Genomic DNA, 16,247 nt, shown 5'->3' on the forward strand with positions numbered 1-16,247 from the left:
CTGGTTATTCTTTTATCGTGTTGATCGGATTCCTATACCGAATGTCACGGCGAAGTGGTTAGCTTACCTATTTTGTATTTCGGACGTTCTAATCTCGGCTGCGTGACCGGGCAGATTTCTTATGGCTTTGTGAGTCCTCTAGGCTATAAAATAATCAGTGTACTTTACGAAGCACCGTTAAATGCGTTAAGGGTTCTTTCCATCAGTTGAAATATTCCTCGTAACTATAAATCGTTTTGTCTTTCTTGTGAATTTTCTCTGGCTGGTTCTCTGTGAATTAGTTTGTTGGCCATCTGCAGCAAAACGTGTTTCTCCACTAAAAATTCATAACACTCTTACCATGCAGTTTGAGAAGTAGTCTGTGATTCAGTGTAGAAAATTGTCATATTTGTGTCATTTTAGGCGTCTATTAAAATGGTTTTATTCTGTCGATGCGGAGTATTTAATAAGTAGCTTACACCACTGTTTCATGAGTCTGCCGTCATTAGGTCCTCGGCAGAAACTTTGATCTGTTATTAAGAGAATGTGTTTTCCAAGAAGAGCGAGAAACAAGACCACGAACATCCAGCAAGTGGCATCTTTCTGGAGGACATGTTAAGACCGGTCCATATCGTCACTGAAACTACGTATTTGCTTTACTCTCGCGTACACTTGCTGTTGCTGCCACACCTCGCCCTGGAAGCCTCGGGGAAAGCAAACCAGTTAGTTCATGTCCAGTATTCGTGACTGTTTTCGGTGTCCTTTTTCCATCCTCAGGTTTGGGCGGAGTTGGGACGAGATAGCTGGCTGTAATTTCAACTTCAAATATGAGAACGTGTTACTGTGGAGCGTTGTTGTACTTCGCTTGATGGCCGTTTTGGTTTTGGCAAATCATGTTTACAGATTCCACTCACATTATTCTTTAGGATGCGTTGCGCGTCTGTGTTGATTCGGTCGCAGAAGGAAATTTATGGGCATTCCTTATAAAATAGTTGCCTGTGAATTTTGAGTAGTACATACCAAGAGAGAGGCATGAATTTTATGTAGTTAGGACCATCTGTATTTTATTTAACTACAGATTTCTCATTTTGGTGGTTTCGAATTATGGATGAATGTGTGTAATAGTGAATACTTTCGGACGGATGTAATTGGGATATAGTAATACAAACAAATGTACGCCGTCCACACAAAACACGTAGGCGGGCCTTGGGTTTAAACCCCCTTATATACAAAAGGGGCAGCTCCTTACTTTTTAGTCACGCCTAAACTTAACTGAGGAAGGGATGGTTCCCGCACAACGCAATTGCAACGGGTCCATGGCCTTCTACTTAAGCCTGTTTAAGAAGCGTAGTAAGGTCAAGAGATCGGCTTAATTTAAAATACTTGTGTACCGTCAGATTTGGTCCAGCTCCTCCTAACTGTCCAAAATTAAAGCAGTGTAACATTCTAGAGGCAGCGGGGAGGATGTTGATTCGGCGTGGAATTTCTTGCTTTACGGTCAAACGTGGTAATTAAAAGTACCACGGTACAGCGAATCGTTTGCCGAGTGCCTCGACAGTAGCGAAGATGTTCTTGTGGTTATAGCAGGCACATGCTCTTTACAAACAGAACACTAGTTCGACAACCTGCAAAGTATGCTTAATTGTACACTTATCCTGCAACAGCTCGATATTTCTTAGTATCACAGCTTCCTAACTGGGGATGTTCCATCCAGGCGACTACTAACTTCCTTGGCTTCGTGCTTGCTGATTCCTCCAGTCGAACCCCGAAAGCATAACTAGCCATTTCACTGACGAGAAGGGTAAACGTATGTTTATGGGAAAAGCTTCAAAAGGAGAAATTTTAATAAGTGGTACCGTCAGAATAATAATAGAAGCCGACAGAAGTGTTAGATGCCGTAAGTTGTCAATGACAGATTAGATGAGAAACTCTACGTACTTACTAATCCAACAAGAAGCTGCTTTACACGTAACGCGGGACGTAGGGCTAAAGGTGCTTATGATCAGCTTTGCCATTCTACAGTGAATTGGATTGCCATTGTTGTCTTGGTTATTCCTGTCGATTAATACTGAGCCATGATTATCGAAAAGCAACTTCCTGCCCTCACCGCCCGCTACATGGCGTAAAGACCCCACCTCTGGAATGATTATGTACTCCAAAGAGTACATCTTTCCAGTCGTGTTTTACGATGACATAGCAGTGTTTAGCCACTTCGTGAACACTGTACGTTTCTGTGAAATACTGTTTCCTCTGAATTCAGGTATTCAAGATGCGTATCAGATGATTCGTGAATCACCATTGTGGACTATAAGGTGTAACATGCCACCCGGCCCTTACAGCTTAATAATAAAAACTACTCATCTATATTTTTAATTCTTTTATGTAACTACTAGCCTAGTTGCTTGTGTTTGTCTCCGCTATTAGATTGAACCAATGCGCCGATTTTCGTAATAAATACTTGGTATGTCAACATGTTTTTCGATTCTCCCACATCTTCGTAGAATGTAATTCCCTACCATCGATAATATCAATATGGCAACTGTAGCAAGATCTGAAGTCGGAGCAACATTTACACCTTCGGTGAGTATGTTTCGGTGGAAACAATTTATTTCGGAAACCCTAGGATCGTTAGTTAGCCTTAGCTGCTGGCAGGTGGTGCAGTGCATTTTTCTCTTCTCAAACTCCTGTAGACCAGAAGGGCCAGCTTGGTTAATGTATGTGATGTTTTTTCGAGAAGTACAAATTTAAACAAATATATGGCGACTACACGATACATTCAGAGTAATACATAATGCCCAAATGCCCAACAGAAGTTATAAATTTGGGCACCGCCGGGAATCGAACCCGGGACCCCAGGATTACTAGCCCAGCGTTCTAACCGCTAGACCACCGTGCTTATATGTAGCTAATAAACTCCGTAAAGCTGGGTCCTTCTTGAAGCCAAACTGGGTACGGTACGGACAGTTGCTGTATGCTTTTCGCTGTTGCACTCAACTAAATTCCTGCATGCCTTTTTACGCCCCCGTGATAAATGCCTCAGTCGGTAACCGATACATGAGATTAGAGGTCACGTGTCAGCAAGTGCATTCGGTACGCTCCAAGAAACTAGACACAAAGTAGACAACCTTGGCTGAAAAAACCAGCTGTACAAAGGTTCACAGAGTAGCTTATAATAGCTCCTGGTGTATGAAACAATGTTTGACTAAAGACTGTATGTGATACATAAATTAAACTGTACGCATTCTAAGACGTCGGCAATGAAATGAAGTGAGTAGTCTATTTTGCGCTTCAACGAGCTTTAATTTTTGTAAAATATTCTAAGCCAATTGGTCCTGATGCTTAATTCGATTAATTTGGTAAAGCAGTCACGTTCAAGACTTGTAATCGGAGGCTAACTAGTTCGAATCTCGTCCTGACTAATTTTCTCGAGTTTTTCCTCTGTTCCTCAAGGCGAATGCCAAGATTTTGCTTTCAGATTTGCATTGATTACCTTCTTCCATATCTTAAAGACGTGTTTATCTTCCATTAAATTATTGTGTCGGAGCTTTAATCCTATCCATGGTTCTTCGTTTCCGCAACATTCCCCACTAGTTTGTCAGCCAGCAGTACTCTCAAAACAAACAACCGAACTTCACCTTCTAACTTTCCATCAAGAGAAAGTTTTCGGATTATGTATCTTTTTCTTCTTTCTGGAGCGTAAGTCTTTCCATTTCTTTGTATAATCTTTGCTGATGGTTCAACCACCAGTAAGTACCTCGAAACACAGGAGAAGGCATTTTACTTTCATTGTTCATCTGATTTTCGTTTCGTACTGACTGGTGGTTATTGTCTTTGCTGCCTGTTGTTGAAAGTTCTGTTGCGTCCAAGGCTACTCGGTTCGTCTCTTACTGTATCATGCATACCGTGAAAATAAGTAACCACTAACTGAAATAACTGAAACATGCTGTTACGGTGAACGCGGCCTCTCTTGGTCTTAAGGGAAACACTGCCTGCTTTTTTAGGATGCGTGTCTGAAAAAGAAGGCGATCACTTTTTCGTCAATACCACTATCTGTGACATGTTCTGACCTGTATCCTCTTTGATTTGATCATCTTAAAATGTGGCGAAGGAAAAGGTTTATGAAGCTCTTCAGTGTGAGGTTTTCTCCACCATCTTAAGTGCAAATGTTCACTTCAGCCTTCTCCGTTCTGAAACAGACTCAATGTGTCTTTAAATCCGACATTGTAGATCGAAGATACGAAGTAGCTGACACCGGAAGACAGTTCGCAAATGATTCTTGTCCTGTCGCATGTTGTCTGTAGATCCTGCTTTTGACTCAGAGGGCCTAGGCCATGAGACCTTGCGGAAAGAGAAACTGGGTTTACAATTCATTGACCAGATTCAGAATTGCTTGTAATTTGGCAGTCTGTAATTGGCAGGATTTTTGGTTTTCACGGCAGTGAGTCCGAAGATGGCTGTCTTCTGGGTTGTAGCGGCGTGTAGTCTAGTAGAAGTTTACAGACGTTTCAGATGTCCTCCATCGTCAGGGAGATGAGTGACTCATCGCTCTGATGATGGAGGCAGCAAGGACCTCTGACACGTCTGTAAACATCTACGAGATTACACGCCGCTACAACCCAGAAGACAGCCATCTTAGTGTGTAATTTATTGAAGCACATTCCTCTTAAGCTGCCGCTTGATTAATCTAGAACAGTTTTGCAGAGTTTAGAAACTTACAGTAACTAGGTCATTTTCGCAATAAAAGGCTTGCCAGAACAACACTGCAGACGAATGGCGATTTCTCCGCTGATTTATGTGGTCGGATGTTATGTTCAGAGATCGCGTTCGCTGTGGGATCGCACGTGGAAATGACCTGACATTATTGAATTACTGTTGAATTGGTTACGTTTTGCACTTTTTGTGGTCAGTGCTTCATTATGAACATGCCTCTGCTTGCTAATGTATGATGTGTGATGGTCTTTTCATGCATCATTATAGCATCATGATGATGGTGATGATAATATTAACAGTAGCCTTAGCCATGCCATAAACGCAAAGATCTATATCTTATTTTCTTATTATCTCCTTTAATATTGTACGCCATCGATGCCTGCGTATCCCAAGTTTTCTCATCCCGTCAGGTTTTGCGAATAAAATCTGCATGCATTTCTAATCTCCCCCATGGGTGTTACATGTCCTGCCAATTGAATCGACTCTGACGTTGAAAAAAGAACTCTGATGGAAATGTCGAGAGGAACAAATCTGTTGAGCAGTGCAATGTGTAACTTTTTGCCTGCTTGGTCACCGAACTCCAGTTGTTTTCTCTCGGCAGGTAGCCTATCTGATCTGATGATACAATAAAGAATCCTATTCTGTGGTTTTGTGGCCACATGGCACCATTTTCTTGCAGCGTAAAAACCTGAACACTCTCGTTTGTTGGTAGGCTATCACGTATGCAATCTAAGGAGAGACTTCACCAGTTACGAAACAAATATTCTGACATATACATGTACCTTAAGAATTCAGTTTTTTAAGGCGAGGATCAGATCACAGTAATTACTGTGCCTGTCCATCACCTACTCCAATTAACAATAAAAACAAGTATTCGCATGGTAAAACGTGTGGTGTTACCACATTTTACAGTGTGGAATTTACTACTAGTGTGGCATATGTTTATAACTTTTCGCCATTTTAGTTTCAGAATTTAATTTACAAAGATTCATTACTCTGATTTTGTAAATAACACTTTTACTGAGATAAATGAAAGTCGATCATTTAGTGGCTATCGGTCACCAACTGTATGGATCACTGTTTTCCTTGAGAAGGTAATAGACCTAGTTGGTCACCTGGTCAAGGAATTTATCGTCTGTTATGAAGCCCGAAAGTCATTACAGTGTTTACAACAGCTCGACATTGGAACTAGTCCTGAGCCAGATTAATCCAATCTACATCCTCATATTCTTTATTTTTAAGATAAAAATTCTGCCATCTATGCTTTGGTCGCGCAAATGGTAACTTTGCTTTAAGTTCTCTGGCCACAACGTGTTTATACTAATACGTGTCTAATAGTGACGAAAAGAGAAAAGTCAGGGGTGTGTATTGTGATCTATTCTAGTTGATGTATTAGCCTTATTGCGGCATATAATTGGAAAAATGCCTACCAGAAATGTTGTTACAGCGAGCATATTTTGCCCGGTCGATTACGTAACACCCTGTTCGTATCATTCATAATCACTATGGAATGAGAGACGAGACGGAAGACAGGAGAATAATGCAAGTCTTGGGAACGTGAGCGACTGGCCTCGGTTAGTACCTACAGCGAGACTATCAGGCGAGATTCGAACCGGAAACCTCCCAGATACGAAGCAGAAGCGGCAACCAGTTTACCGCTCGTGCATGTCCACCCTGTGTTCAGTGCCGCCATCTATCAGCGAAGCACCTCTTCAGATTACGCGGAAGTATTAAATTGGCTCTGTCATAGCGGTAACTGAGAAACATCCCGCCTCATGAAATACTTATTTTGTTAGGTTAGGTTTCACAAAAGTAGATTATCATCAAAAATATAAAGCATTTTAATGTTTTTTTCACTATTCTTATCCTGGTTTTTCTAAATGTCCTACAATGACATGGGTTTGCCAAAAGACTTAAATACCGTTGTTTCTTTTATGATAGATGTAAATATTAACAGAACACGAAAGCAAAGCTTCAAACGCTTAATTTGTTTAACGAGAGTTGCAAGGTGTGTATTCATGCTTCTAATGCCTTCTGATAGCCTAACTCATTGGCTTTCGTATTCTTTTACTGCAAACACAAATATGTTACTTCGAAACTTATCACACTGTATATTACGCTACGGGGAGTTTTAATTTATTTCTACTTTTGGCTAATTTAATATTCATTATATCAAGAAAAATGTTTTGGGTTAAAGTGGTAGATGTTAATGCTTGGCCTGCATTTCGTGTTGTGTACAAGATTAGATTCTTTGAGTTGGTTTAAAAAGAATATACTGGTATTTATACGTAAAGTTAGATTTGGAATTCGCATAAATTAATGGTAACCGGTACTTTTATAAAACCAATGTGTTCCAAATTGAAAACCACCCTTCAACTCATAGTGTGAACTTTCATTCGAGGAGTACACTCGAAGATGAAGCATAGGACAGGCACGACGTAAGCAGTATTCGCTGTTCTAGGCCGGCGAGCGGAGACCAGGAACACGAAATTGTTAAATGCGGATAATAACCCCAAACAGAGTTCAGTCTGCATTGCCTGTGGCTTCCTCTTTAATCTTTCAAGTATTACGTGAGCTACCTGACCCATGGAGGAGAGTCCTTCTCGAGAAATTGTTCTGTTTTTCTCTGGATTCACAGCCATATAAAAACAGGCGAAATTAATTTTATGTACTTTTATGTTTACGAGGGTTTTAGTGTTAGGGTGCTGTTCAGACATGCCTCGTGTCACCCTGATATTGGTGATCAGCAAGGCGTGGCGCGTCCGGACTTGAACAGGTGCCACACAGAGAGCAAGGACCTCTCGACAGGCGGGCAGACTGGTCCACCAGGTCGAGCGCACCTTCGGGTGCTGAGAAACTATCATTTCCTCGTGTTCTCGTGTAAACGATCTGTCAGGCGGCCTTGATTCCTGAACTTTGAGAGCCAGACTGCATGCAACGGAACAGATGTTCTTTCAGAATTGCGTTTAAGTCTTACAGAATTTATAAGCAGTGCCAACCCTTTAGGTTCTACATATTTTGACATGCACCACTCCAACGGTTTACTTCGTTTATTTACAAAATATTCTACAATAAGTGGAACGTGATTTTCTGAGTGCCAGGCTACGTACGTTTAAAATCCATTTAGCTGAACGCATAACAAACATCAGAGCACAGTTCTTAAGAATAAACTAATAGTTGCTCAGCTGATAAGAAGTTAATCGGCTTGTACGGAACGCGCCTCGGTCACGAGAGCTTGTCATTAGACCCGCACAGGCCCACACGCTGTTCGTTGTTAATATTATCCTCTTATGTGCACCTAGGTCCCCAATTAGCATGCTGTGTGAATTTCGTGTTTACACGTTAGTGGTTTATTTAATGACACTGTTTCAGACTAAGAGGAACAACAATAACAAATCAAAATGATACTCATGAGGAAGTTAGGAGGAGACTAAATTCCGAAAATGCTTGCTACTTCTCAGTTCAAAATATTTTGTCTTCCCGTCTGATTTCTAAGAACCTGAAAATTAAAGTATAAAAAATAATTTTGCCTGTTGTTTTGTATGGGTGCGAAACATGGTCTCTCATTCTGAGGAAGGAACATAAATTACAGGTGTTTGAGAATAAGTGTTGAGGAGGATATTTGGGCCTAAGAGGGAAGACGATGGGGCGTGGAGAAAACTGCATAATGATGAGCTTATCTGTACTGCTCCCCCAGTATTTTCAGGGTGATTAAGTCGAGAAGAATGAGATGGACGGGGCATGTAGCACGCATGGATAGCACAAGAGGTGTACACCAGGTGTTGGTTGGGAAGCCTGAAGGGAAGAGACCGCTGGGGAGACCTAGACGTAGATGGGAGGATAATCTCAGGCGGGATCTAAGGGAGATTGGAGTTGAAGGAGACTGGGTTTTGTTGGCCCAGGACAGGGTCCGGTGGAGGGCTTTGGTTAATTCGGTGATGAACCTTCGGGTTCGGTAATCCATCTAGTTAGTTAGTTAGTTAGTTTCAGACTAAGTAGCGTCGAATTACAGGGCGATTAATGAACAGGAGAAGGTATGCAAGGAATCGACCGTAGTATAATTTCAGATACTATCCTAGAAAGTGCCTGACTGGACTGACGAAAAGTACGAGAAGCCTCAGTCAGGATAACCGGTCTGCGGGACGAGATTCGAACCCCGAGCCTCAGAATAGAAAGTGGGAGTGCTAACCATTTGGCCACAACATCAAGTTGTGTGTCCAGAAAAGAGTTTTTCGAAAGTTGGCAGCCCTGACTTTGACCATCGTGGATTTGAAAAGGTGCCAACCCTGATTCCGCACTTCTTCACAACACAGTACAGTGACCTCTGATTGTCGATCGAGCCACTGAAGTTTCCCTGCACTTGCTAATTGCGTTTAAGCAGCGCGTTATTTCTCCCTACTGCGTTACGTGTTGTTTCCGGCGGAAGTGAGTGGGAACTTCACCTGTACGTTTAGCCCCTGCCTCCATATCGAATCCACAGTTTTCCACATGATTTTGTCCTTCCTATTATATCACCATATTTACATTGTTGACTTCCACGACAGTAGTATTATTCTTCCTGTGGACTGCTTATCTCAAACCAAGGATTTTAATATTTCATGTCTGCCCAATCGTCTTTGAGGTTATGAAATTAGCTCACGGTTGTACTTCTGTGTCATTCCAAAAGGATTTGTACCTCTGTCATGTAACTCGTTAGTTGTTGTCCATGTTGTATTACTTAATGACTAATTTCATGGAAGAACCCTCCTTGAGAAGCTGATTTTTACCACTTTTATGGAACCAGAAGGTTTAAGTATAGTGCCCACAAGAGCCCACGACTTTCCTGTGTCCTGAGCCACACAAACCAAGTTTCCGTATCAATATTATACTCGCATATACGCGTTGGTGGCCTCTTTCCTCGAGATCTTAAGATAAATTTTTGAATGAATTTTTCATCTCCTCCATGCGTGCTACACTTTCTGCTATTCTCATCCTTCTTCATTTCATCTTCTTAAATATATTTGGCGAATAGAACAAATTATTAAACTCCTGCACTTAAAAAGAATTCTCCTAACTTCTGTTGCTTGCTATCTCTTAGGTCCCCATATTCTGTGTTATTCCTGTAGGGTGAAGGATGTAGTTTAACATACAAAATATCAGGTAACATTTTGTTATTTTAATCTTTGCATTTTACTCAGAGAATGGGAAGATAAAGGATTCTGGCTGCTAACATTTTCGGAATTGAATTTGCTCTTATATTCTTTCTTAATGTAATTTTTAATAATACAGCATTTCCATATTTCGATTTTAAGACGCCATCGAGAGTTACCCTATATTTAGTAATGGGTTAAAAAAACGCGATATCGATTCTTGGACGCCATCAAATTTAAATAACACACTGATTGTATTTACTGTTTCATAAAACAAATATAAACTATATAAAAAGTATATTATACCACACAAATCTACAAAATACATACATCTAATTTTTTTTAAAAAAATCGCGGGTGTGATCCTGGAAATTAAAGCATCGTTCACAATGTCAAGTACGATATCTATTCGTCGTACATTTTTAAATATCTTAATCGTATTGGTGCTGGAATAAGGATCTGAACCTTTATCCCTGAAAATAGTGCATATTGACATTATACGTATATATTGCATGGGTCATTTATTAAGACATCAGTCGATCGGCCACTCAACGCAATTAGATAGATCTATGAACTACATTATAATGAAACAGATATAGAGTAGCTGATAAATATGCTAACAAATGAGAGACTTTGAAATTGTACACGTGATGTAATAGTCTACATAATACAACTTACGAAATAAAAATAACATTGTGAAGTACCATATATTGTCAATTATAAAACTTTTCTGTACAAAGCAATTACAGTCTGCCTTCTGCAGCCACAAGAACAAAAAAAAATTGAACGTTTCGGTATGCAAAACTTATAAATTTACAAGATATTGTAAATGCGTCATATTGTGATTATATATAATAAATATTTTAATAATTATAAATTTACAGTATATTATGGCAGATTGTATTTACAAATTACGAAAATATATATTTTTAGGTATTTACAAATCAGTAAATGTTTTAGTTGTGTAAAAACGTAAACTCACGTCGACTTCAAAATAGTAAACCTGGAGCATGAACATCGATGTCTGTGTCGTACAAACACACGGTATGTGCCGCTGCCGCAAATATTAAGAACAATAAATGCCTAACTCACATCTCCTTCAAATACAGGAAAAAAATTCTTGTTAGAGTATGCAAGAAACAGAACATTATCAATATAAAATTCGTATAATCGGTTTGCAAATACAAAATTAATGTAATGTAAATTCACTTACACGTTCTAATGTCCCAGGTATGACATCTCGAAGTAAGAGGATTTAAGAATACCACAGTTTATATTACAATGCAGAAGGAAAATAAAACGTGAACGCACTTAACCAAACACAAGTTTCTTTACCAAATGAACAACTGACAGTCACTCGTCATTGACACTACAAATTACTATTATCTACTAACAGCCAGAAACTGCTTTGCCTTGGTGGCTGCTGAAACAGTTCTTAGAGAAAATAAAAAAGTATCAACTTTCTTCCTCTGCGCGTGCGCAGTTGGTTTCAAAGACGAGTTGCTCGCAAGATGGCGGCGACGGCAACTTGCTGAGGGCCTTCCAAGTCCAAGCCATCCGGACATACCGGATCGTCTCCTGTTGAAGCCAGTAACCGCTTTTAAGGCTCTGGAGTCCTGTAAGCACCCCTCTTCAACGTTCAGACCACTATTGAGAGCTTTCGTAACAGACTCTCGTATAAACGTATATTTGCCAATACTCTTGTCACTTTGCTGTTTGAAGATGTAACTTACGTATGTAGTTTTTATTTTCTAAAGTTTCACTTATTTCATCGACTGCAGCTAATTACAATAGCATTTTGTAACTACTTAAATTAAGAGAAAGTGTTAATGTAACTGTTGCGGAACTACATTGACAGTTAATAAGTTACCAACAAAACTTCTCACGAAAATTAGCCTACATTTGATCCCACGCAAGAACGTTTCGGACTGTTTTAATTTATTTACTTGTGTTAGTAACTTGGCGTCGATTTATATGATTATTGATGAATTGCAAACGATGTGGGAGGAAGTCGTCGTGGCCTAACCTGAGGATGAAACGAAACACAGAAGAGCCAGTTTCTGGGCCAAGGTGTGATCTCTGCACGCCCCGAATACGAAGCTGGAGTGTTAATCACTAGGGCCGCGACTTTCGGTTTCCATACTGCAATGGGTTAAAATCTAAATACCATGTTGGAATGATTAGGGCCACGAATTATCAAGTAACTAGTTGGTGCGGTGTCATCGTTATAAACTATGACGCTTGTTCAATTGCCCAGAATTTTTTTTGCATTCAACGGGCCCGCAGGTACCTCACCATGTTTAAAAATGCCCCCCCCCCCCATTGTTCCTTATCCTCAACACATTCAATCCGATCCACTTCACATTCTACAATCGATGTCCTAGTAACTCGAAGCATAAATAATTAGAACGTTTCTTTTTCTGAATTATTACATCAAGTCATTTAGATTTTGATTTAGTATATAAATGTCATTAAATTCTCTCTCCTTTACATCCTATGAGACTGCGTTACATTTTTTGCAATATTAATGAATGTCTAAAGACAAACCCATTTCTTGTATGGGGGGGGAGGCGAAATCGGAATTTGAGGGCAGGTGACAAGGGGTAACTACTATTGGAGGTAGGGTTAAAGTTAATTGACCCCAGGAAACTCTAGCGTCACTGGCGTCATTCTCAAAGGTCAAAGTTTAGATTCTGGCGAACGTTTCAGAATTGTTAGCTGTGAGTACGTTCCTAACTTGTTAATTGTTAATGTTGCTTTTAACTACCTGGAGATTTGGCGCGCATTCGAAATTAAACGCGGGTCGTGTGTTTTATTTGCTCAGTCTGACGGCCTGCAGATGAAACCGTGAGTTCAGTTCTGGATGCACTTCTCCAGGAGTGATCACTGCAGTGCTGCTGGAGTGGTGATGTACGCGGTGACTAGTAGATCCAAATGCATCGCATGTTTACTTATCTCCGAATCAGATATACGTAACCTTCTGAGGAGTCGCACAGTACATCATGAGTTCGAGGATAATCTGACTTCCTTTTTATAGTTACGTGAATAGTATATCCAGCGTCCAGAGCTTGAACAGTGGTCCAGATAATTTAAAGTAACCCTTAATTTCACTAAGCCGGGTCTTCTTTGAAATCTGACGGTAGGCTACATTCCACCGACATTGACTTATACCTCCTCTTAGTTCCAAATACTCTATTCTCAAACACTCTCTGTGTTCCTCCCTTAGGGTGAGAGACCAAAATTTCTGTCCCCCCCCCCCATTACTAGCGACCTGCTAAATAAGATGTATTTTTCGATGGCCCACAAAACCTTGAAATATAACATTATTTCGAAGCTTATTTTTTTCATGGATGTAGTAAAATATTCTGTTGGCCACAGTAACATCTTACAAATTGAATGTTTCGTTCGTTTAAACTAACATCAGGCCACTTATTAAAAACGTAATTATTGTGCAGTTGTAGCTCACTGAATTACGGGTTGGATGACCGAGATTGACTCACTGCAGGGGCGGTATATTTTAACGCCACTGCGTCCAGATGACTCTCCGAGCAATCCAATCTCATACCCGGTGATTACAAGGGGGCAATGTAGCCACAAAGTTCCATCTAGTACAGAAGTCTGTAATGTGTGGAGCTTTGCCCGCACTCCCCTTACACACCGTACTTAGGCAACAAGACATTATTTGAAATGTATTTCATGCGGTCCTATGTTTCTTAGAGAACGAGCATATTAATTAAAAATTATGAAAGTTGCCCGGTACATATGAGGACGAGTGTGATTTTTCTCAATCAAAATAAGAATGAATACAGCGCTGTAGCTTCAGCATAAAAGAATTCAAAGTCTTGCCCTCAGTTTGTATTTGTTTGAACATCCATCATAGTGCGTCTAAGCCTTCCAGATAAAACTCTTTGTTCCATGTAGCTATAAATATGGGCATGAACCAACATAATTTCAAAGCTTGACTAAGGACGGTATTTTAAAATGTACATGAAGTGATCGTTTTGTGCGCTGACTTATTGAAACACTACTGGTAATTAATATGCCTACCCATTTAGCGTCGCTTTCTAGAATGCCACAGATTCTTGGAATGCGCTGTTTTATGTACACACAAGGTTAAAAACAGCGCCCTTCAGCCTTAATACGCTTCACCTTACCTACATTCGATGCAGCCTCGTTTCTCTTTGCCTAAAATATTGCCAGCGTACAAGAGACTGGAGTCCCGAATGACCCTCATTCCCACCTGTCGCTGTTACTGCCTCTGGTTTTCCCTCCTGCCGACCTCCAGAATTTTCTGCGGGAAAGTCTTTGCCCTTTGACACCTGTGCTGATTTTTTCATAGACATAGACTCTTTAGATGTGGCTTGCTTGCAGTATAAGAATTCCATCAGCTGGTTCGACAAAATATTTGCCGAGTGGCCATACTCAGTCTTAACTTGATTAGAGGATGTTATCTAATAATATGAGATGTATAAAGTTCAAGTGAAGCTTATAGTATTAATCCAAAGCTTGAGTCGGTCAAAGGCGGAGTCATCCATCAGGAATCCACATGCATATTCACGTTATTCAACTGTAATACTGTGAACGTTAATATATAATTGTAGATATTATTTTAATCTATAACATTTAAAATGTATGTAATTATATTAATTATATTCAAGCACATTTGTAGGTGAACATGACTCACATAATTTAATCTGTTGCTGAGTCGTACAAGTTGAAACTCCTCATTATGCAGTTTTTCCACTCTCCTATTTCTTTCTACTTCTTAAGTCTGAATGTTCCCTATTCTCAGACAGGCTCAATCTGTTTTATTTTCTTCATCTGAGAGACCAAGTTTCACACTCATATAAAACAACATGTAAAATTGTAGTTGTGTATATTTTAATGTTTCGTATTTAAGTAGCGGATTAGACAACCGAGTCACATTTCTATGTTTTGCAAAATGATTTTGTTCTTTAGATTGAGACCAGAAGTGAAAATAAAGGAAAAAATTGTAGAGGACAAAGTGACAGGAAAATTGTAATTATTGAGGTTTTTATGAATTTTCACGTTGGCAAGTTGTGAGAATGTGCATTGCCCTTATGCTATTTGCTTGTAACTTTACAAGTCCAGTGAAATGAGTTCCTTCCTGACAGTTGGCCATTACGGCAGAAATTAATATGTGCTACTGTATGATTTTGAGGTCACAGTTAAAGTACATGCCTAACTAGGTATCTAAATGGACCAAAGTACTTCTTGGGAAGATAATAATATGCTCAATTAGTTACGCTATTTCATGCCTTCTATTGAACCTAAAGGTTAATTACTGTGTTCACAAGCGGCCACCGCCAATCTCTGTCCCGAGTGAGAGAAATGCAATCCACAACTTCCCTTCTGCCCTTGAACTAAATATTTCAGCAGGTTGAGCTGAAGAAGGAAATTCGTAGGAGAGTATAATCTATGAAACTGCACAGTCTTGCATATCTTTGCAAAGGCACGTCTTAGCCTGTAGTTCTGCCACAATCTCATATCACTTGTGAGTACTGTTGATTGTATGAAAACGATCAAATCAATGGAATGAGATGGGCGGAATTTGTGGTGCGGATGGGGGAGATAAAAAACATACAACTCAATTTTAAGGTCCCAGCACCACATTTCAGATCTATTCATGCTCGGGATGCGATATCAAGAAACCCAACCATTATTGCTGCACAATATACCAATGAAATGGCTTCATCCAGATTAAAACATGTCAAAATTCGTAATCATTTTAATGTTTATCTTGTCATTGTCTAAACGTCATGTTTCATAACTCAAAGCTAGGTAACCAGCTTCGCCCTCTATTGGCAAAGACATGAACTAACGTAAATATAAGTGAACTGCCGTGCCATATATAACTGGCCCCATCATTAAGAGTTCCGATGTGACATGATGGGGGCAGAGATGGTTCCAGAAACGTTGGTCTCTTCGTGTAAGCATTTGACGCTGCTGATTACCCAAGAAGATGTTATTTAGCTTAGTCTGCAGATGATGATTATGATGCTTGTTTTCTGTGGCCACACCATTTGTGAAATTTATATAAAAAAATGTAGCCCCTTTCGATTCCGGCCACATAATTGTTCACGAAAAACAAAGAAAGAAAACGTCCCCATTTTCCCCAGCTGTGTCGAAGCGTGTATATGCCGTATGACCTCTGCTTATCAGCCGCTGTGCTCGCTCGTGTTCTACAGGCTGCATACAAAGTCCCGCAATCCCAGGGTAAAACATAATGCCATGGGTGAGCTTTCATGTTCTCATGGCGGCTGGTATAAAGAAGACAGAACGTCCCAAAAGAACCATCTTAATAATTTGCCATTTTATCGGTATGGGCCCCCTCTTGGAAGTCTTTAAGAATTTCAGGCATGATCTTCCATTTACGCGGTCTTCTGGGTTATGATGATTAAGGCACAA

At 40.0% G+C, this 16,247-nt stretch overlaps 1 protein-coding gene across 1 annotated transcript in view; it reads right to left on the reverse strand.

Annotated features, from left to right (window-relative positions):
• The window catches only part of LOC110829438 (uncharacterized), a 50,253-nt gene extending 38,985 nt beyond the window's left edge, over positions 1-11,268 (reverse strand). Inside the window, exon 1 of the mRNA XM_022063148.2 lies at positions 11,032-11,268. The gene's annotated coding sequence lies outside the window, so the exon portion shown is untranslated. The remainder of the gene's footprint in view (positions 1-11,031) is intronic.
• Between the last annotated feature and the right edge of the window lie 4,979 nt (positions 11,269-16,247).

The sequence above is a fragment of the Zootermopsis nevadensis genome, unplaced genomic scaffold, assembly GCF_977971745.1.
Source record: "Zootermopsis nevadensis isolate Lab colony 2312 unplaced genomic scaffold, Znev_1.0 Znev_ptg000027l, whole genome shotgun sequence".
Lineage (NCBI taxonomy): Eukaryota > Metazoa > Arthropoda > Insecta > Blattodea > Termopsidae > Zootermopsis > Zootermopsis nevadensis.